This window comes from Panthera uncia, chromosome D1 (genome assembly GCF_023721935.1).
Source record: "Panthera uncia isolate 11264 chromosome D1, Puncia_PCG_1.0, whole genome shotgun sequence".
Lineage (NCBI taxonomy): Eukaryota > Metazoa > Chordata > Mammalia > Carnivora > Felidae > Panthera > Panthera uncia.
The window spans coordinates 86,254,227-86,276,177 of NC_064808.1; positions in this window are offsets into that span (position 1 = coordinate 86,254,227).

Sequence of the window (21,951 nt, forward strand, 5' to 3'; positions counted from 1 at the left end):
GCAAATGCTCGCCTCTGTTAAGACTCGTACGAGAGGAAGTCCACCGAAGAAAGAGGCTGGCTGAGAAATAGAGAAACATGTGCACAGGATTTGGCTTTTATTCACCTTTTCATACATGTGTTCCTTTGGCTGGGTGTTTCCAGCCTGTGGTGGTATTTGCAGTTTTGGATTTCTACAGACAAAGACGCTTAAGTGTCTAGTGGCAGTGTAGGGAGGGGTGTGGTGCAGGGGGGGATGTGGGCCCAGTCCTGGCTGGCGCCTGGAACAATGTGAGTGGACAGATCCAGGACTCAGGGCAGGAAGCAGCCCCATTCCTCCCAAGGAGTCTGCCCATCGTGGCCTGGAAGTAAAGATGGGAAATGGGTCATCTTTTGAAAAGTTTGGCCAGGGGTGGTGGGCTAACATTGCTTTCCAGTGTAGGAGGGGGCTGGTTTTCTCATGCCTACTGAAGACAAGATGACGGTGGATTCAAACCTCAGCCTCAGGATTTGAGTAGATATCAAGGAGAAGCTTGGGATGTAGTGGTGTTGAGAGTTGGGGAGAGATCTCAGAGGGAACTAGAATCCATATGTCTGTTTGGGAAGTGGTTCAGGGGCTCCTCACCAATATGCTCTTGGAAGTCTCTTTCCATCCCCAGGTCCCAGAAAGGGGTGGAACATGAGCTCCTGACTCTTGTCTTATGTCCTTGTACCACAGAAGTGTACCCTCAATGACCCCGCTCTGTCTAGTGGCTTAGAGAAGCAGATACGTGTTTCTAATGACACACAGTTTAGGTGTGTCCCAGGGACAGCCACCTCTGGCTACCTGTCCCATTCAGGCTTTCTTCAGGCTGCCTGGGCCTCCAGGATAAATGGGCCTGTAGCTTCCTTCCTGCCTGAGGTCCCAAATACCCCAGAGGTGCCATAAACCCCGGGCAGCCAATAGATCAAGGTTTTCTTCACCTCCTCTGTGCCCTGCCTACTCTTGGCCCTGCTGCTCCAGGCTCTGGTGTCCTCACTCCTGAATGTTGGCTGTTCTGTTCTAAGTGATCCAGCCCCTCTAAAGGTGCCATTCTAACCACCCTGCCCCCACCCAGTCCCCTCCATCCCTCCTCAGTTACCAGCGAGTGCTGCCGCAGGAAGCAGACCTCTTCGGTCCCCTCAGCTGGCCACTTCACTATAGCAAAGTCTGGCGGAAGCTGGCCTGCAGTGGATGTGTCTTTGCCTGCTTAGCCATGCGGGCAAGGCGGGGCACGGGGACTCTAACAGCCAGACCACAAAGGCTAATTTCCAGATGCAGATACAGTAAAAACAGCACTAGTTGTTGATTAGTGACCAGAAGCTGAGCCATTCTAGACCCTGTCCGTGGCTGGGGATGGAGAGGAGATACAACACCCAACAGAAAGAGGCTGGCTTCACCCCTGCACTGATGACTCTCCTTGCCCTGGAGTCACTAAAAGTAATCCCATTGTTCACAGTGCAGTTTTGCTTTTCAAAGTATTCTAGGCAAGGCCAGCAATGTGGTCCCCATGTCTCAGGGAAATTACTGCACCGGGGCACAGGTTGTGAGCGACCGGTCACATGAGTTGGTCAGGGGAGAGCTGGGTCACATGGTCTCCACGGATCTCCCTTGGCATCACACCTGGGTTTCAGAGCTTCTCACTTTCTGGAGCAGCTCCAGACTGGTTTCTTCTTTCCACTCTCCTTGCATCATGCTAGCTCCTGGCCCTGCAGCGAGAACCTCCACGCTGTGGGTCTCCGGGCCCCTTGATCAAGCTGATGTGAACTACAAGAACCTACCCCTGCAGTGGCAGCGGGCTACTTTTCAATATTCCAATTGATGATACTGCCACTTTTCTTCCGATAGAATCTTCTGGAATCCCTGACATAGTAATAGCAGAAAGACTTCCTGAGTTCTTCAGTGCTTCTCTTCCTGCAAATCACATCCATATTTTAAAATGCGTTCATTTCCACACTTATTCACTCCATGCCACTACACCTATGGATTGTCAGGCACTTATCTGAGGCAGATAGTTATTGCTTCTATTTTAAATTGTCAACATAGGTAAGATTCTTCATTGGAAAACTGCTATAGCATCATATTACCCTTTCAGTCAAAAAGTCCTTCCTTATGTCTAACCGAATGAACTCCCTATTGCTACAATTCCAACTCACTTTTGTATCACCCATCTGGATTTTCCCAAACTCTACATCATTTTATCTGTATGATGCCCTTGGAGGTAGCTATTACTATTACTATTATTTGACAGATGGGAAAACTGAAGCTTGATCTGTGCCCATCCTAGGGTGGAGGCAGACCTCCTTTCAGAACTCTCCTGACATTCTAGAACTCTCCGAGCAATGCCCTGGGAAGGAGTCAGCAGGTGCTGCTGCAGGGAGTGAGGGAGGGTGACTCTGAGCTTACCCTTGGCCCCAGTGAGTACCTTCCCTCTCTCATCTTGGCGTTTCTACCCTCACCATCTTTGGTGGCCCATGCCCTCCCGATTACCAATACTTGTCAAGGTTACCTGCAGGTACTGTGACTTTCTTAACCCTCATGATGGTCTATATTATTGTGTTTATTTGGTTTCTTTTTTATTTTATTATTTGTTCAGCTCTCTCCATCCCCCTGAATTTCGATCTTTTTCATACTCTATCCCAAGTGCCTAGCACAGAGCCTAGTAAGTGATAGACTCTCAATAAATATTTTTTGATGGAGAGATAACAAGGAAGAATAAGAAAAGGAAGAACAAGCAAGAAGGACAGAAAGAAGGGAAACAATTGAGAGCCTGACTTTTCCCCTCTGCCTTTCTGCCTTTCCTCCCTTACCATGGACATTGGAATTCATCCATTAAATGGGCCAAATCTTATGGGACTTGTGGTAGAAGGATCTAGAAGACTTGGGCTCTCATCCCAGCTCTGCCTCCTATGAAACCTCCCTATGCCTCAGCTCCTCTCCTGTAAAACAGAATAATTATATCTACCTCACGGGGCCATGGTGAGGATAAAATAAAATAAAATTTTGCATTTCTGCAAAACCAGTTTCTGGCACATGGTAGATAGTCAGCAAAAGTTGTTCCCTTTCCCCTACAGTAACTTCAACCTTTTGACCTCAATCCTGCAAAGTAAAATCAAACCCTGCAGCATGCCTCCAACCACATAGGAGAGGCTATCTTCCCAGCTGGTATGAGGATCTTATAGAGAATACACCGCCAGCCTTCTGTCTGTGCCAAAAAAGTCACATTGGAACGGATGCATTTTAATGAGCTGCTTCTGGTAATTAAACCCAAGGGACATATATACCAGCTGAAACTACAGTAGGCTGAATTCTAACTTTCTAGCTCTGTGAACTTGGATTAATAACTTGGCTTCTCTGATCTTTGGTTTTCCCCTCTACACACTTGGAATAATAATGATGGTGGAACTATTAAGTGTGAGCATGGAGAGGGCCTGGAATGTAGTAAGGCCATAAAGAAAATTTGTTTATTTATTTATTTATTTATTTATTTATTGTTTTTAGATAGAGAGAGAATGAGAGAGAGAGTGCACAAGCTGTAGAAGGGGAGAGAGAGAGAGAGAGAGAGAGAGAGAGAGAGAGAGAATCTCAAGTAGGCTCTACGCCCAGCGTAGAGCCCACCGTAGGACTCCATCTCACAACCCTGAGATCATGACCTGAGCCGAAATCAGGAGTCGGTTGCTTAACTGACTCAGCCACCCAGGCACCCCTAGTAAGGTCTGTAAATGTTAGTTTATGTTGAACCACGGGTTAGAAGAAAAGCTACCCTCAAGACTAAACTAGATGCAAGAAAACTTCAAGGAACATTAATTAATTGCCAGTTACTTTTATACATCTTGTCTCTTTTCATCTCTGAATAACATGAAAAGATACAGCCCCTTCCCATTCTCTTTCATTCATCAGTTCATTCATTCCACAAACACTAGCTGTAGCCAGAGAGATAACAGGTCGTTCTAATAGTGAAACACGGTGGTGTGTAGTTGACTTATTTAATGCTATTCTGGATATCTTTCCTTTCAGGGCTCAGCCCTAGATTGCACAATTCCTGAAGGAGAGGGGCTTTTCTCTGGGTGCTTCTGCTTGGCCAGTAGAGTACCCCCTGTCCTTTCTTCCAGCTGCCCTTGCCTGCTAATGGGAGCCATCATCCCAGGGCCTCACTGCAGGCTTGCACCCCGATGGCTCTTTCTATTTCAGCCACGTTTTCTTCAGCTTCTCTGAGCCTTTGCACATGGTTCAGCTGCTTTTTCACTCTTAAAACCTCCAAACCCAAGACCAAGTAAATCGATGCTAAAAACGGGCAGTTTTTTTTTATCCCATAAATGAGTTCTCAAAAACGCATGCATTTCTTATACACATTTCCAAGCACAGTATTGAGTTCATAATACATGAGATATATGTGCCACTACACATTGTAGAAAACCTAAGCTTAACTTTAAGATGAGAGAACAAAAGCCCACAAATGCATGCAATGCTTGTGAACATTCGAGATCTCCCTGCTACTTATCGGCGTAGGCGTTTATGAATTTACCACGTGTCATTTTCATGCCATCGCTGGATGTTTATTTGGTCATTAGTTGGGTGAGAAAATAAAAAATGTGTTCAGCTGTAACTTGGAGGAAAATAACTTCTCTTTCCCTCTCTCTCTCACATGCACAGCCCAGTGGGTGCCTTGGATATTAAGTGGTGAACAGGTCAGAGCAAGTCCTCACACTGTTCTTTCAGCCAGGGGAAGACACAGGCTTTCACTCACTTAAGAAATATTTCTTTTAATTTATTATTTATTTAAAAATTTAAAAAAAATATTTGTTTATTTTTGAGAGAGAGAGGGAGACAGAGCATGAGCAGGGGAGGGGCAGAGAGAGAGGGAGACACAGAATCTAAAGGAGGCTCCAGGCTCTGAGCTGTCAGTACACAGCCTGATGCAGAGCTCAAACTCACGAACCGTGAGATCATGACCTGAGCTGAAGTCAGATGCTTAACCAACTGAGCCACCCAGGTGCCCCTCAAGAAATGGTCCTTGTGTTCCCACTATGGATCTAGGTGCTGGGGATTCAGAGGAGAACGAGGCAGGCTGCTCTCTGGGAGTGAATGTTCTAGCAGAGGCGAGATAGGAGGTAAACATGTAGGAAAGAGGGAAACAAACAAGATGCCATCTGTAGTGACAAGATGGGAAGAAGTGAAAGCGGAATGGGGTGGCAATGATATGAAGGGGTGCTGGGGAGAATGGCAGAGTCTGGGTCATATAGAGCCTTGAGGTCATAAGGACGAGAGGAAGGCGAGAGAGGCTTTAGCAGGGTGGTAACTTGATCTGATTTACACCATTAACACCTCACTCTGATGGTGAGGAATGTATCATGGGGAAGAGGGAGAGATAGCACAGAGATCCTATAGCCCCCTCAAGAACTTACGTGGTTTGGACAACAGGGTTGGGATGAAGAAGACAGACAGGTTCTGAACATGGTTTGTCAAAAGAGCAGACGAGGCTGGCTGATGAATCGTGCTGGCGCAGGGATGACAGAAAGGGAAAGGATCAAGACTGAATCAAGGCTTTGCTTGAAGTAGTGGGTGGTTGTACCATTGACAGAGCTGAGGAAGTCCCCAATTAAGAAAAATAAATGTAACGTAGGTTGTATTAGGTGCTAAGAAGGAAAAGAGGAGGGTGCTAGGAAAATGTTTTTGGAGAATTCTCAACCCAAGATGACTGTCCCCAGGTATGATGTCCTGGTACGTGGTTGGGGGAAGGTGCACTTTTCACCCCCAGCCCAATGGTCATGGGCAATGAACCTCTGCTAAGAGCTTCTAGAGAAAGGATTGTGCCAGGTGCATCACCAAGGCCCATGCTGCAGCTTCTGCTGTATCTGGAAATCTGGTAATGCTAACCTCAGAGGGGATTCAATTGGTTTGGCACAATTACATCTCCGTGGTCTAATCCAATTTCATCAATTTATGGCCAGTTTTTTTTCTTCTGTTCCTCAGCCTTTTCTCTCCTTTGTTAATTTTCCCCTAGAAGCCAGCCAGACAGACAATGTCTCCTCCTTCTGGGTCTCAGGTATGCAAAAATACGCCGTATCAGTCCTCTTTAAAGCATCCCAGAGCCCCTGTCACCCCCTCCTAGAGGTTCTGGTGGGAGGCCCTTTTAGATGAGCCAGTGGAGACAGAGACGTGGGAGGCAGAAGAATGTTACCCGAGGCCTGGCATCTCCCCCCAGGCAAGACTGCATGGCCTTCCCAGCATTTCCTGTGCAGTTCATACAAACACTTCCGAGATGGTCCTGGAGCCAGCCGCCTGTTCAGATCCAGACTGGGAATTAAAATTATCCCCCAAATGCCAACTCAACCTTTGGCTGCCTCTTCACCAGGAGTCCTCGGCCCTCCATGCAAAGGGACCCAACATTATGAAGTTTTTAATGTACTGGACCCTCTGCTGGGTGTCCTGACACTGATTCCTGCCTCAGCGTTGGGAAACTGGTATTCCTAGTTCCATTTTTTAATGGTGAACACTTGGGTTCTGAGAAGCAAATTAATTTATTCTTGCTGACAAGTGGAAGGAGTGGAGTCCAGGACAAGGCCTACACCCCCCTTATGGCCCGCCCCTTCACAACCTTCAGGATGCCTGTTGGACCCCATCTTTGCTTTGCCCACCCCACCCGCTGGACTTTTGGGATGATGTTCTCAGTCTTAGTGCTGCCCGCGGCTCTGACCTCATACCCTCTGGGTGCCCAGCAGCGATCATTGCGGTCAGTGCTAAGCCCTGGAGTCAATCTCTTTGTCATTCCTAGTGGTCTTCCTCTTGTCTCCTCCATCTTGACCGGCGCAGCACAGGGGAGACTTGGCGACATGGGTCGGGGAAGGACGAAAATAATGGTGGCAATACCCATCACTGAAAATGGGGACAGCTATTGGGAGTCTGGTGGGCATATGGATGGACAAGAACCAGAAAACAGTGGCTTTGGCTGGAGGGTATACCATTCAGCAGAGTCATAAGACCGACACATCAAAAAGAGAAAAAGACACAGAGAGAGAAGGAAAACAAGCAAACATAAACAACTCACGATGAACTCTAAGATCTTTATTGTTCCTCAACTCTTCTTAGTGACTTTTCTTTCTTTTTTGTTTTCCAGGTTTAATGAATTACGTGGGGACACTGGCCATATAAAAACACAGGCAGGCACTCAGTCTCGGACCAGTCAACCACGGAGTTGGAATTCAGGTCTGACCCAGGACCACGGGTTCCAAGGCGAGAGACTCTGGGGCACCTGCACGAACTCTCCAGGTAGACTGGCCTTGTTGCTTTTCACAGGAATCAGTGCTCATAATAGGACAGGGGCTATATTTCAGTCCCCCACCCCCAACCTCATGTATTTATGATACTTGGTAAGATCAGCTTTGGTCCTGATATTGTATCATCAAACAGCTCATTATGGTCTATATTAATCCAGGTGAGGATTTTTTTTATTTTAAGGCAGGCAACTGAAAATAGAAACAGGGTGGACTGATACATTCTTTCTTGCTCTTTTTTTTTTTAAGTTTATGTATTTATTTTGAGAGAGAGAAAGGGGGAGGGAGGGGCAGAGAGAGAGAGAGAGAGAGAGAGAGACTGGGAAAGAGAGAATCCCAAGCAGGCTCCATGCTGTCAGCATGGGGCATGATGCAGGGCTCGAACACACATGAGATCATGACCTGAGCCAAAATCAAGAGTCAGACACTAAAGACACTTACCCAACCCAGGCGCCTCTCTTGGTCTTGACAGTGGTGCTTGTTCAAGAAGGGTGCAAGGGAAACCCAGCCCTGCCTTTGAGAAAGGGGTCGACCTCTGGGAACACACAGTGGGTAGTTTTTTGTCATTCCCCTGAGAGGCTGTGAGTCAGGGCTCCACACGGCTCTGCCCTCAGCAGTCACCCACAGAAGCAGCGAGGACACCGCCCCCCCGACCCTGAGCCAGTCATGCTCCATATCCCCTTCTTCTCTCTCTTTGGTGTGTGGGGGAGTAGGGGGAAGGAATGATATGGAGGGACTTGGGGGCAAGGAGGGGCTTTAAATGGTCGCATGGGATTCTGGCTTGTCTGTGAGGTAGTACTGAGTTTCCAGAGAGGTCATTGTAAATGAGACTTGAGTTATTAATGTTGCTGGCTCCAGGAATCAAAAAAAAGGGGAGGGGGGCAAGAGGACAAGCAAGTGATGAGGAGCATGTGAGCATGGGGGTTTGCAATGAGGCCGGGTGGTGTTAGCACAGAGTGAGGTCAAGGCCACCTCTGGGCATCCCTTCAGATAGCCTGGGAGTCCATGGACCTGCCTGCTTTGGGGAACCATAGATCTGGCTCCCCATCACACGAATTTAGCCTGAACTCCAGGCCTGGGATACATGAGGAGCAAGTGGGCAGAGCTGAGATGGCCCTTCACCCCGGATCTGCCAGGTCAGGGTCATACCGTGTGCGGTTCTCAGTCCTGGGAAGCCCAGGTGAGGATGGGCGAGCCGGAGGCACCCACGCTCTGCCTCAACCACTCCACCCATCACCACCTGGCCAGGGTGGGGAAGAAAAATTTCTCCCCCAGATAAGGGGAGAAGAGACATCTCTCCATATTCTAGTAGAGATTCTATGTTAGGAGCGAGGGGAAGCAGGAAAATCTCCCTGTACTTCCAGGCTCTTGTGACCAAGAAAATCATTTTGATGGTAGGGCCTCCAAAATCACAGCGACGATCTGCTGCAGGAGGGAGGTGCCACCTCCAGCCCAAGCCCCAGAAAAGGCCCTGGGGTAGCGCTTCTGGATACAATCCACCCACTTCAAGTATGCCATGGTGGTTGGCTTAGTATGTTCACCAAGCTGTGCAACTCTCACCATGTCAATGTTAGAGCATTGTCATCCCCACAGAAAGAAAGTCCATAGTCAATGTTGGAACATCGTCATCCCCACAGAAGGTCCATACCCGTTGGCAGCCATTCCTCTCCACCTGCTACCCTGCAACTCCCAATCCGACTTTCTCTCTCCACGGATTTGCCAACTATAGACATTTGTACAAGCACAGTGCTTTCAAGATTCTTCCTTGTTGTAGCATGCATTAGTACTTCCCTCCTTTTTTATGGCCGAACAATATTTCATTGGATGGCTGTGCCCTGTTTCTCTTATTGATTCATCGGTTGAGTGACACCTGGGTTGTCTCCACTTTCTGGCTACTGTGACGAATGCTGGTATAAACATTCGTGTGCAAGTTTTCATGGATGCGGTGTATTTTCCCTTTAATCCCCATGACAACAAATGGGCATCATATTCCTGATTTAGTAGGAAAAGCCGCAGCTCAGAGGTGAAGCGACAACTTTGGAGACAGAGAAGCTTCTTTCGATTTGGTCTGATCATGACAGGAGGACAAGTAAGAGGAAATAAGGTGGGGCTCCACCTTGCCTTTCCAGGTCATTATACACACCATTGAGTAAAAAGAAATGGCAGGAATGAGAGAAAGTGCGTCAGCAGGTCCGCTGTGGGCTCCACTGGCCTTCTTTTGGGAGGCGGGTCTCGATGAGAGCCTCACGCTTGCCCTGCCCTGGTGCGGTTCTAAGGTCTGGGAAACGTCCCCCCTTTCCCAATCGCCTCCTTGTTTCGGTGGCAGACAAGAGGAGCAGTCAAGAGTGGCTCAAAACAACTGCTGGGGTAGCGCGTTAGGCTTGTGAGGACTCAGGTGGGACGTCTGTGCAGCAGTGCCCATTTTGAGAAGGTTCCTGAGGTGAGCTCTGCCCGGTCCCGGGAAGAGCCCCAAAGAGAGGAACTCAGCATGGGCCCAGGGGTGGCTCTATGGCATGGAACAAAAGGGTCACAGAGGCTGCTGGCTCTGCTTGTCTCTGCCCCCAGGGCTTTCCCAGAAAGTACTTGGACCTGGGAGTGTGGGTGACGTGCCGCCCCATTAATGTAGCTCCGATGGCTAGTTGGAACCCAAGCCAAAGCTGGTAATCATTGACCCTCAGAGGCTCCCTGGGGCACAGCAGTAGAATCAACAGGAACACTGGCTCTCCAGCTAATCCCCTGCTCTGTGGTTTATCCTGGAGGCTTGCCCTTCTCATCACCTTTCTAGGACGCATGATGTTCTTGTAGCCTGGACCCTGGTGTAGAGAAGCCCAGCATTAAAGGCATTGCAGATAATGACGCGACTGGGTCTGTCAATCTGCCGGCTGTAACTTGAAAGGAAATTAGTGTTGAGATGCTAGCACTGCGGGTGTGAACAGCTTGATCCCTTTCCATAGCCCAGTGTCGTCCAAGCCCTTTCCAGCCATTTGCAAGATTGATACGAATGGCCCCATTTCTTTGATGAGGAAATCGACACACCGAGAGGCTAGGCAGTACCCAGGGTTCGAGCTAGTAAGTGACCGACACCAGATCCAAACCCCACATACTGACTTCTTAAATCCTTCCTGGGAGTCACTTGATGCAGCTCTGATAGGGAAACAAACATAAGCTAGAATGTGAGACCAGAAGGCATCCAAAGTTCCCTCCAAACTCAAGAACCTGGTATTCTTTTTTTTTTTTTTTAAGTTTTTTTTTTTCAATGTTTGTTTATTTTTGAGAGAGAGAGACAGAGCACGAGCAGGGGAACAGCAGAGAGAGAGGGGGAGACAGGATCCGAAGCAAGCTCCAGGCTTCGAGCTGTCAGCACAGAACCCGATGCAGGGTTTGAACTCACAAACCGCAAGATTGTTACCTAAGCCGAAGTCGGACACTTAACGGACTGAACCACCCAGGCGCCCCCAAGAACATGGTGTTTTGTCTCTTGTCTTTTGCATGTCTATCAGAGCTGGGTTATACCAACATGATACCCCTTACCTTGGGGACAGAGTCATGAATTCTAGTCCCCAAGTGCCATTACTCAGGTATTAGTTGAATTAGTCCCCTAATTTTAAATTGCCATTTGGAATTCTATAGGTTTTCTTAAAAATGAAGTGCACTTTCTTGCTGCAGATGCTCAGGAAAGTATGTTCAGAGCCTACAGACCACACGGAATTTATTCGTTTCTGGGCTGGAAAGACAGTTGATGTAATTAAACCGCAGGGAACTAAAAGGGTCAGATTAATGAGAGAATTCCCACACTAATAACAGTGTGGGATGAAAAGATGAAATTTAAGAATTATTTCATTCTGGATGTGTCTAGTTTGCAGAAAAACAAACTCCTCCCAACACATCCCTTTACAAGATAAACATGTGAGAGGGTGATTATTTTATTTGCCAAAATCATTCTTCACTTTATAAATTATTCCATGAAGGATTCCTTTAAATATCTAATATCCTAATGCATATGTGATACGACTTACTGTTTATAAGCGATTTCTGTTCTCATACCATCTTCCGAGAACACCATAGAATTGGTTCCAGGATAAGATTACCTGTCAAGACATGGACAGAGACATTTGCCCTGTCATGGAGTTCTTTTGAATCGTAATGAGGCTAAAAAGGCCATGAGACTAGAAAGGTCTTTGGATTGTTGTGTGAATTCAGTTTTCTGTCACAGGTTCACTAGAAACTGGATTCAACAGGTAATGTGGCAGCACTCAAGAGGTCCGGCCTGCGTGCACAGGAGGGGTCTTAGAACCGATTCATCTGCCCATTCCTTTGTGGCGAAGTCCCATCTGTTCCTGGGAGAGACGGACCCAGGAGTCTCTAGGGATCTGTCCTCTCTCTCCAGACGATAACCATATTTGCTGTGTTTCACTAGGTGTCTTCCCTACTGTGATTCCGCCCCAATCCAGCGTGCGTCCCGATAGAGGCAGGTCGGCATATTCCACACGCAAACCCGGGCCAGCTCTGTTGGCCACGGCAGGTTTCAGTTATATGGGAAGCTTTGAAAATCGTCTCCTTGCACCTCTTCACACAGAGGCAGGTGGCATGGACTTCTCTGTGAACAAGCCAGCGAACCACCCAGGCTAGAAGAAACCAGATAAGGGTTTGGTTATGAGGAGTGTGAGGCCACAAGGCCGGATCATCTGCCCTGTCCTGGTGCTGTGGAGACGGAGTCCTGCCATTAGAGAGCGGCGTTAGGCTCTATTCCCCTCCCCACATCCCCTTCTGGAAAGTAAGCACTTTGAGCCATTCACACCTCACTGTATTGATTTATCTCCTTGGCAAATACTTACTGAGCATCTTCTGTAGGCTGGCACTGAGCCAGGAGGCACTGGGGATATAGCAGGAGAGGAGATGGAGGGGGTCACTGCCTCCAAAGCAGCATAAAAGTAAACACGTAGGTTAAAATGACTATAAATACTACCCCCAAAAGTCAAGAGTGCAATCGACTATCGCAAGGGGGAGGGAACCTGATTTAAATGGGGAGGGGCTTGGCCAGGGACTCTTCCCTCTTTAAGAGACGGACATTTATGTTTCTTTCTGAAACCAGGTAGTCAGTCTGGGGTTTGGAGGAGGGAGAGCAGAGAGCCAGGTGCTCCCAGCAGGGGAAACAGCACATGAGGCCAGATCGGAAAGGTGAAGTGACTTGCCCCCATTTCTGTAGTTGGTGTGAGGCAGAGCCGGCTGCCCAATGTCTCCTTCTGTGTCTGTATCCCCGGCTGTTGCCTAGGCGTGCCCATGGCACTCAGTGAGTGTCGTTGAACTGACCGACTCCGAGGCCAGGGTGCCTGGCCCTCCTGCTCGAGCAGTGAGGACCCAAGGTTCGATTCACGATCACTGGCAGATTCTCCTCTTCCAGTGGGGAGGAAGCTCCCTAGCCTCCCTCACTAGCCATCACTCCCAACGAACCTCTGACCATGGAAGATGAAATGGCCGCACCCTGTGGAGATCCAGAAATATCTCCAGGCGGAAGATGGCATTGCCATAACTTCAGGCCACCGCCTACAATTAACTCAAGCTAGGACAATCTAGAGATTAGGACAATCTCTAGAAGCTTCCAAAGAAAGCACGATGCTCGACAACACATCTTCAGCAGCTTCCATGGTTGTGTCCTAATCACTTTGGCATCATGACCTTTCTGAACTCCTTCTGGCGTTATGAGGTCCTTCTGGTGACATTGGGGTGCGTGGCCTTCTCCCCCAACATGCACTATCAGATCCAGTCCAGTTGAGCCTGGAGCCTCTCCATGGGGGCCCCCATGGCATCACACATACTCTGCCTCCCTCAACTTTTCTGGTGCTTTGGCCCATGCTCTTTCTTGTCCCTGGAAACCTGTCCCCAGTCCGCCAACCCAAACCTTCAGGTTTTGTGTCTTCCAAAAAGGTTTTGTCTCTTGCTGGTTCTTACCTTCTATGTGCTTTCTGCATTAGGTAAGGAAACATGTGGAAAATCACCATGCCTGGTGCAAAGTAAGTAGGTGCCGAATAAATGCGTGCCTTCCCTCTGCCTTGTTCAGTAACTATTTTGAGTATGCCACTGGGCTTAAAAGCAAGGGCTTCTCAATCAGGCAGAGCTACGTTCTTTTAATCTTTGCTCTTTGGGCTTTTTGCTTTGTGACTTTGAGGAAGCTTGCTTAACTTCTCTGAACCTCAGTTCCCCATCTCGTAGGGTTATGATGAGAATCAAATAGTAACATGTACGTAAAAGATTTCACTCTTGTGCCGGCGCCGACATTGTAGGCTTTCTGGGCCCCACAGTTTCACGGCTCCAACGGGGCACCATCTGCATCATGCTCTAGAGGGCGCTGTTCACACAGAATGCAGGAGAGGCGGTCAACAGGATCCTAAAGCCCTCCATGATGTCTTAATAGCCATTTCCCACTCCCTCTCGGGAGACTTTTCTCAGCCCTAGTCTTTCTCTTCATTCAGTTTGAGCTGTGCAGCTTCGTTTTCACCTTGACTTCCTCTGTTAGCTGTGGCTCAGTCCCCTCATACCCGATGCCTTCTTGGTAAAGAGCTGAAATCTATGAAGTTTAGAAGAGAAGAATTCTTAGAAAAACCTCCGGCACAGAAACCAAGTAGATCCACCTGTGTGGCTGCGAGTTTCTCTTATCTTCTAGTGCTTTCTCACTCTGCTGTCGCCACTCCTCGCAGCCCCCAGGGGTGCGTTGCTCTCTCTTCAAAACTGTGAGCCAGCCAGAGATGAAGTGCCTCCTTTTGGTCCTTCTCTGCAGAGCTGAGACATGCTGACATTTCCTAAATACCTGAAGTTGCAATGACAAAGAACAACAAGGAAGCAGTATTGAAAGTACACACAGAATAAGCGTCTAGCTTCCAAAGCATAGGTTTCCGACTCCAAGGCAAATGCACGCCGTCACCAGAGACTGGTAAGACCCGCAGACGTCTTGCTTGCATCCAGCTTCACTAGCTCCCGGGCTGACTGGATTAGTGGGAACATCACACCTCTTGACACTTGCTGCTAGGACCCAATCCAGATGCCATGAAAAAATACAAGTTTTTGCCGTGAGAGTGTAAGGATCTTAGGACGACCAATTGTCGTGGTGAATACGATAGCTAGATAGAATTTAAAAGCTGCACCTGAAACTTTTAACTCCTTTTAGTGACTTTGGGTATTTCAATTTGGTTATTTCCTTGATTCTGCACATCCGGATACAAAAGCAAACAAATGTGTAAGGTGACCATATGGCTTGTAAAATGGCCTGTGACTTCTTAGCTATACCTTTTCTTCTGTGTGCTTTTCTGTCCTTTGGTGGTGTCAGTGCCTTCCAGCCGAAGAGTGCCAGGAACATCCCTGTAGTTGAACAAGCTGGTTTTTTGCAACTAGTGACAACACAGACCATGAATTGTGGGAAGCCTCGTGGAGTGCTAGAAAATACTTAAATAAGGGGCACCTGCATGGCTCAGTCGATTAAGCGTCTGACTTCGGCTCAGGTCATGATCTAACAGTTTGTGAGTTCAGGCCCCACGTCGAGCTCACTGCTCTCAGTGCAGAGCCTGCTTTGGACCCTCTGTCCCCTTCTCTCTCTGCCCTCCCCCACCTCGCACATGCTCTCTCTCTCTCTCGCTCTCTCTCTCTCTCAAAAATAAACACTAAAAAATTAAAAAAAGAAGAAGAAGAAAATACTTAAATAAGATATAGGCTAGTTTAAGCAATTTGGGGAAGATTTAAAGAAGTAACACTTTGCTCTGGGTTAGATGCCAGGAACTCAGAGTAATGTTATGGTTGAATATGTCAGTAAATCTTATCATCTAGAAGCGGGGGGTGGGGGGGAAGACGGGTGTGCAGCCCAAGTTGTTATTGGTGAAGAAGCAGTGATCACTTTTATTAGCCAGGACTAGGGGGATTGGGGTCATTTTTGTGGTTTGGACAATGTTCAGACATGATTACGGAGTCGCCCTGTGTGATGCTGATGTTTTGAGAAACTGTTTGCGTTCACCCGAACACAGAGCCCTCGCTGGGAGAGCCAGGACCCAGCTCCCAGAAGCCAGGGCTGCTCTTCTCCTTTGCAGTGGGCATATGTGCACGTATTCAGTAGTACGATCAAGTCCTAGTCAAGGTCTGTGGTGGGAGAAGGACAGCGCCACCCCCGGTACCACTCTTGGGGGTATCTGGGTAGGCTTGTTAAGAATAATTATCATTCCTTCTATTCTCTTTCCACCTCTGCAAGGTAAGGCTTCTGCCCTGGTTATAGACAAATCCTTTATTCATTCATTCATTCATTTAATTTTAGAGAGAGAAAGAGAGAGTGCAAACAAGGAAAAGGGGCAGAGAGGGAGAGAGAGAGAGAGAGAGAGAGAGAGAGAGAGAGAACCCCAAGCTGGCTGCACACTCAGTGCAGAGCTTGATGTGGGGCTCGAGCCCACATCATGACCCTGCAATCATGACCTGAGCCCAAATCAAGAGTCAGACGCTCAACCAAATGAGCCACCTAGGCACCTCAGACAAATCCTTTATAAAAGCATGTTCGCTATTCCCAGGTTTTCGGTTCCACGTGGGAAGATGGGCTCTGGAGCCAGTACAGTTCATAGGCATTGATGCATTGGCCGAACCTTTGTCTCTTTCCTGGAAGCCTTTGCCTTCCCCTGACTGCTGTCTCTAATATAGCCCATTTTAACTCCACACAGTGTAGACTTCGCGTGGCCTGGGTCAGTGACACCTCGTTAAACTGTTACACACATTTACATTTGTAGACTAATAGTAACAGTTCTTACTATTTATTGCCTAACCGCTGCATTCTGGAAACTTTGGAACTCTATGTATGGATGACATTTAAAACGCACTGCAACCTTTGAAAATATATTTTAGCAGCCATTTCAGAAGTGAGGAAACTGAGGCTCAGAAAGACTAAGTGGCTTTCTCAGGTCACCTGGTCATTAAGTGGCAGAGCTGGGATTCAGTCCATGTCTGTGTGTACCCAAGCTGGAGTTCCTTCCACCTGCCACGCTGCCTTTGGTTATCACCTGTGCCGGGAACATCCTGGACCAGGTTCTCCCATCCTTTCTTGGTCCCCATGCCTGGCACACCTCTGCAGTTATTCAGATAATGCTACTGGACCAGCTGGCTCCAGAAATGTCTACAGAACACGGTGTCCTTTATGAGATCACCGATACCCTCAGATCTTGTGGTCCCCTGGCTCTTGTTCCCACAATCTTTTCGTTGGAAGGAGCCAGGCACCCAGGAAGGCCTGTGCTGCATTCTCACCCTGGACACAAGCAGACTTACGGCTTCACAGTGGGCAGGGTCTGGGAGGACCTTTACCCCAAAGGAAAGGTGAGGTGTTCCTGAAGAGCACTCCTTAAAAAAAAAAAAATTATTGATTTATTTTGATAGAGACAGAGACAGAGAGACAGAGAGATCACAAGCAGGGGAGGGGCAGAGAGAGAGAGGGAGAGAGAAAGAGAGAGAGAGACAGAGAATCCCAAGCAGGCTCCACGCTCTCAGCACAGAGCTCGACGGGAGGCTGAATCTCAGGAACCATGAGATCATGACCTGAACTGAAATCAAAAGTGGGACGCTTAATCGACAGAGCTACCCAGGCGCCCGCTGAAGTGCATTCCTGAGTCCAGCCTGGAATGTTGAGGTTCAGGTATCCTTCTACATGCCATGAGGCCAGGAAGATTGGTTTGTACCAGCGTGCCAAGGTCTATTTGAGAAGAGCCCACGTTGACCCCAAGTGAGCTGCCTGATGGTGCTAAAGACAGACATCAGCAGTAACCCTTCCTGGAATTATGGAACGAAAGGGAAACCACCCTCTGTCTCCAATAGGTTCTGCATAGGAAAGGGGTAGTCCAGGAGCCAGATGATTCAGTCAGGGCCCTGAGTGTTTGCAGACCCAGCTGGGTGGCTATCCTACAATAGCTTGAGATCACTTTCATAGAAAACAGGAAGTTCTCTGTAGTAGCGGTTAAGTGCAACATACCTTAGCAAAGGTGTGTGGAAGAGTGTTTAGGTTTGATGTCCAACCTGTTGGGTCTCCTCTTTGGTGGCTGCTTTAAACCCCTGTCCTCAGCCCTTTCAGAGCAGCAAACATGCCACACTGCGATTATTCAATCAATCTGTGAGCAACTTGAGGGCAGGGACTGTTGTCATTAACTCTTCTGTTTCCTAGCAGAGCACCTGTTACATAGCACACGTTCAATAAATGGAGCGTTTGCTTGATTATGTTAACGAAGGAGGCTGCGACTTTGTCCCATAATCCCACTCCGCACCTTGCTCTCATAGGTCCTCAGCAATGTTTGTTGATTCAGTTGACTCTTGGCTTAAACAAAGCAGTAAATTCTCATGGACACTTGAATTTCTCCTCCACTGCCGTTGCAAAGGAACTACAGAAAATCATTTGACTTCCGCTCTCAGGACCCATAACTCATAAGTTCTACCTCTAACATAAAACCTCGCTTCTCAGAAACGTTCCTCGGTGGGATTAAGGCAGTGAGAGGTTTGATGAAAAGGCAGACTAGAGTAAATGTTTTATCATTTCTCTTTAGGAATGATGACCTTTGTGATTCAAGTAGGAGGCAGTGAAAGCAAAGTTTTGCTCTCCCCCCTCTGATATTGTGGCTGCCAAAACGCATGGGGGCGGGGGCGGGGGTGAGGGGAGACAAGGAGGTAGTGTGAAAAGTCCCCTAGGAAGCTCCAGGTCCTTACTGGCTTGTTCTCAGGTGGATCCCTCCAAAAGAACGGCTTCTGTATCCATTCTTGGAACGTCACTAAGGAGCGCACACCGTGGGTACCTTGCTTAAGGTGACCGGAGTTTTGGTTGGTGTGGGTACCGCATGCAAATGGATTGGGCACTTTTATGGACAAAAAAGAGATCCGGGAGGAAAAGATGTTTATTTCCAGGAATTTGAAGGGCTCTTAAACAGAAGAGACTTCAGACTTATTTGGTGTTATGGTGAGTTGTCACTGAAGCGGAACTAGACCAGTGGTCTTCGTAACGGTTAGCCATCCCAGGTTACAATGAAAATATCTCTTGTGGCGCTCTGCCAGTGAGTGTGTGGACCCTTGCTTGCCTTTCCCGGCAAGCATCTTTCCATCCCTCCACTCTCTCTTTCTTCTGTTGCTTCTTCCAGGGTCACACACAATTACAGTGCAGTTGGTTAGTACTATGCCCACAGGTACGTCTCCTCTAAAACATCCCAGAGGGGGACCCATATAGCCAACCCACTGGTTTTATGCGTGGGTTGATGAATTTCTTTATCACCGCTCAACAAATACTTACAGTTCCTACCACATGCAAGTCTAACACCATGCTCAGGCCTTGACCAGGAGAGCACGTCTCTGCCTCTCAGATAAAAAGCTGCCCAGAGCATTCCCACGGTTTCTCATCATGGCGTCTCCCACCCCCCCGCTTGACTGGAAGCTTCTTCACAGTGACAAAGACTGCCCGTTTGGTAAACGATTGTGTGCGTCTCTAATGTCCAGCACAGAGCCTGGCATAGCAACACAACATTGTTGAATGATGATAGATAAATACATTAATGTATGCAAAAAGGCAATGAGTCTTCTGTCAGTTGAAGGATTTTGCAGAGGCTGACTACCCATCCAATAGAGATCTTTTAGAAAAGATGTTCCTCTTGGGCACATACGCACCACCCCACCCCACATCGTAATTGCTGACTTACTGAGCTCACTTCCTCATTTGCCTGTGAGCACCTCGAGAATGGGAACAGAGTCCTATTTGTTTTTGAAACCCTACACAGTAAACATAGCCCCAACGTTTGGAAAGTGTACAAAAAGTGTATTTTCTGAGAATGGACTCTTTACAGAACAAGCATACTGGAGCCCTGAAGGGAAAAAAAATGACAATAATATAATTCACCTGCCCTACCAGGCCACTAAGAGTACCTTGGTAAATATTAGCCAATGCACAGCCCTTTGCTTGCTGTTAAGATTTACTGATTTCGACAGAAAGTAACTTAAAAACTGTACATGTTATACAACCCAGACACCAGGGCCGGTCTCTAACCACCCAATAGTATGACAAATACATATTGGCTCTGTCTGTGGTTAGGTTAAATGCCGTTGTCTAAGCAAAGTAGGCTATGTGCTGAGTATAATGGGTCTGCCATGTGAATGATGGGTTTGGTCAAGGGGTGGATTTGTCCTGTATTCTTACATTCTCCGGGTATAATTCTTCTCACTCTTTGAATAAATAAACCAAAAGCATTGGCTCACTTAGTACATGTAAAAAGTACGTTCAGTAAATGCCAGATTTTATGAAATAAGTCCAACAATAAAGGCCGCTTTTAAATCTGTTTCTTACCTGACAGGGCCTATTGTATAGAGAGATTATCATGGTGTCTTCCTGGTGTCTCTTACTTTCATCTTACAAATATGTACTGATCTAAGTCTACATATTCACGTGTATCTTTGCAAACACTTGGAAATCTCAGTATCTCAGTGTGTTTCAGAGAATAGGCTGAGAGATTGACGATAACTAATTCTTTCTGGTGGAAAGCTAATAGGCATGACCTATGAGAAACAGTAAGAGAGCTATATGGAGCGTGGCAAAGGAGAGGAGGAAAATGCTGGAACTCAATCCATGCCTGCTGCCCAGAGACCTTAGCTGGGGGTTTGTCATGTCTTAGCATGACGGTATTCAAGCCATGTGAGGTCTGAAAAAAAAAATACATACCCAGCTTGGGGCTTAGTCTGAGAACAACCAATTGCCTTGGTTTAAACCACACAACCCCACTATCAAATTAAGCGTTTTCAAGCTAATACAAATTAGCATCAGTCCACTGACCAATGCCTGAAATAAATTAGGCTGAGTCTAAAAGAAATCAGCCTGCATACAGAGGGCAACTCTCAAGGCCACTTCCTTGCTTTCCCCAGGCATGGAAGCTCCGGTTTGGAATATGCTTAGGATGCTGGTAAGTGCAGATGGTCTGGGGGAAAGCTTTATAAGCTGACATTTTTGTTTGAGCTCTTTAAAAAGCCAGGAAGATATTTTATTAGCCATGCAGGCATGGAAATCCAAACGGATCCAAGAGATAAATCAGAGGGCACTTGCTCCCTTTACGGAAATGTTCTTTATCAAAATGAAACGAACTTGAGACTGGAACAGAACAGTCGTGAGGAAGAAAAACTCAGAAGTTGCATTTTTGGAGCCATCTCTGGAAATGCAATGCCTGATGGAGAGAATGTGGATTCACTTGATAAATGTTGGCTTGGGAATTTAGCATTTTAGGTGCCATCCACTCTATGAAGAGCTTTTAAAACAGCGCGAGCTTCCATGAACCCAGGAAAGGGAGAAGTCCCCAGTGACTGTAAGCCAGGTTAAACTATGTGTGTGCAGAGAAAGGAGAGAGACTGGGGAAGGGGTAGACTCTTCTTCTTCAGTGTGCCTCACCTGGGACCAACCCTAAGAGTCTTTGGGGACTTGAGGTCAATGAGGGTTGGGTGGGATGTCGGCAGGGCCCTCTGAGTGTGTGCACTGCTGTTTGCTCTCCTGGTAGCATTTTCTTTTTTTATACCTTTAGAACTTGTCCTCAAAATTTCAAATCACCACAGCTGTGGTTTTCTCTTCACTACTTCTACCTGGTGTTGGCTTCTTGTGTTTTCACCTGCTTTAAGGCTGTGAGCAAAACACTGTGGGATAGGACTTTTGTTTAAAATTTATCACTAAGTTGGTTTCGCTTCCCAGTTTGTATGAATAAACACATTTTTGAAGGGGGTTTTGAAATCTATTTTAGAAACATATTTGCATTTAATTAAAAATACCACGAAGACATTGCTAACCATGGTGGGCACACCTTGGGATGGGGGAGGGCACACCTAGGGGAGAGGGAGTCTAGTGTTGATGACCATGGGTTTCATCACTGTAGGCTGTTTAGGGGAAAATCCCTTCACTTTTTTTGCTGTAAACTGAAAGTCACAATAATGTCATCAACAAGAAACCATTGATCAGATAGTATTTTGAAGAGCTTAACCCATTCACTGAATTATTCCATTTATGTTTATTGAATAACTAGTAAGTGCCCATAGACTGTGCTGGCAGCTGGAAGAGAGGAGTGAATAAAGCATGATTCTAGCTTTATGGAGTATTATTGAAATCAGAGCTCCCTTCAGCTTAGGAGCAGGGAAGGAAGTATGAGATATTGAGGTGACCGTCATACTATTCCTTTTAGGAATCTTGGCATACCGTGGAGAGAGACAGGAAACAGGTTTATAGCTCTATTGAGAAAACTTCTGAGATCATATGATAGGACTTGACCAAACCATATTGAGGAGCCCTGTTCTAAATATTCTCAAGCATTAAAGGGGGAAAAAAAAAAAAGGAAGTTGACCAATATTTGTCTTAAAATGTTTGAGGCGTATCTGGCTTTAGAATATAAAAGGTAATAACTGAGATGCAGCCTGGTAGAGTCTCCTCTGGGCTGGAAGCAGGGAACCTTACGTTTTATGTTTTCAGTTGTCACCCTGCCACCGGTTAGTACAAGGCTTTGGATAGGTCCTTAAAATTTTCTGGATCTCAGTTCCTTCATTGGACAAATGAGAAAATTTAATTGGGTCAGGATTTCTTTTGATAGTGAGTAATAATAACAGTATATAAGATGCTTTAGGTAGTATATTGGTGAGCCTTTTTTATAGTTATTTGTTATCGTATATTACCAAA